This window comes from Arachis stenosperma, chromosome 4 (genome assembly GCF_014773155.1).
Source record: "Arachis stenosperma cultivar V10309 chromosome 4, arast.V10309.gnm1.PFL2, whole genome shotgun sequence".
In the NCBI taxonomy this organism is placed as follows: Eukaryota; Viridiplantae; Streptophyta; class Magnoliopsida; order Fabales; family Fabaceae; genus Arachis; species Arachis stenosperma.
The window spans coordinates 85,231,438-85,232,465 of NC_080380.1; the positions used below are offsets into that span (position 1 = coordinate 85,231,438).

Below are 1,028 nucleotides of genomic sequence, written 5' to 3' on the forward strand. Positions count from 1 at the left end.
TCTGAATCTGAGAGGACCTTCCTTAGATTAAGGAGGGAAGCAAGAGGAAAAAGAGTAGTAGGTGCTGAAGAAGAGGAAGAGTACTTCGAACCCAACATGGAAGAGAATTTGGAGAATAACCATGAAGAGGAGGCTCATAATCAAAGCCATGCCAACCGTGCTTGGCAAGAAAGGAGGGTCTTAGGATCCTATATCAATCTTAATCCTAGAAACTGTGGAAGCAGCATTCAGAAACCCACCATACATGCCAATAATTTCGAGCTAAAACCTCAGCTCATCACCCTGGTGCAGAATAATTGTTCATTTGGAGGAGGTGCTCAAGAAGATCCTAATCAACACTTGACCACCTTCTTGAGGATTTGTGACACAGTGAAGTCCAATGGAGTCCACCCAGATGTCTATAGGCTGCTCTTGTTCCCTTTTTCACTCAGGGACAAGGCATCCAAGTGGCTTGAATCCTTTCCAAAGGAGAGCCTGACTAATTGGGAAGAGGTAGTGAACAAGTTTTTGGCAAGGTTTTACCCCCCTCAAAGGATCAATAGGCTGAGAACTGAAGTGCAGACTTTTAAACAACAAAATGGTGAGACACTTTATGAAGCATAGGAGAGATTCAAAGATTTGACAAGGAGATGCCCACCAGAGATGTTTAATAAGTGGGTGCAACTTCACATCTTCTATGAAGGTCTTTCCTATGAGTCAAAGAAGGTTGTGGATCATTCATCAGGAGGCTCTTTAAACAAGAAGAAAGCCATTGAAGAAGCCATAGATGTCATCAAAATAGTTACTGAGAATGACTACTTCTATGCCTCTGAAAGAAGTAACACTAGAGGAGTAATAGAGCTGAACCACATGGATGCATTGTTAGCTCAAAACAAGATGATCACCAAGCAGCTAGCAGATCTTACCAAGAAGGTGGAAGAGAACCAAGTTGCAGCAGCCATCACCTCATCACCAACTCAAGAAGGAGTAAACATAGGAGAAGAAGGTGACTGGGAGCAAGCCAACTATGTGGGAACCTCACCTAGACA

General features: G+C 43.2%; 1 non-coding gene across 1 annotated transcript; it reads right to left on the bottom strand.

Annotated features, from left to right (window-relative positions):
• Window positions 1-540: 540 nt before the first annotated feature.
• On the bottom strand, window positions 541-648 carry LOC130977708 (small nucleolar RNA R71). Its single transcript, XR_009085389.1, has one exon. It is a non-coding gene; the product is annotated as a small nucleolar RNA R71 (small nucleolar RNA).
• Window positions 649-1,028: the final 380 nt, after the last annotated feature.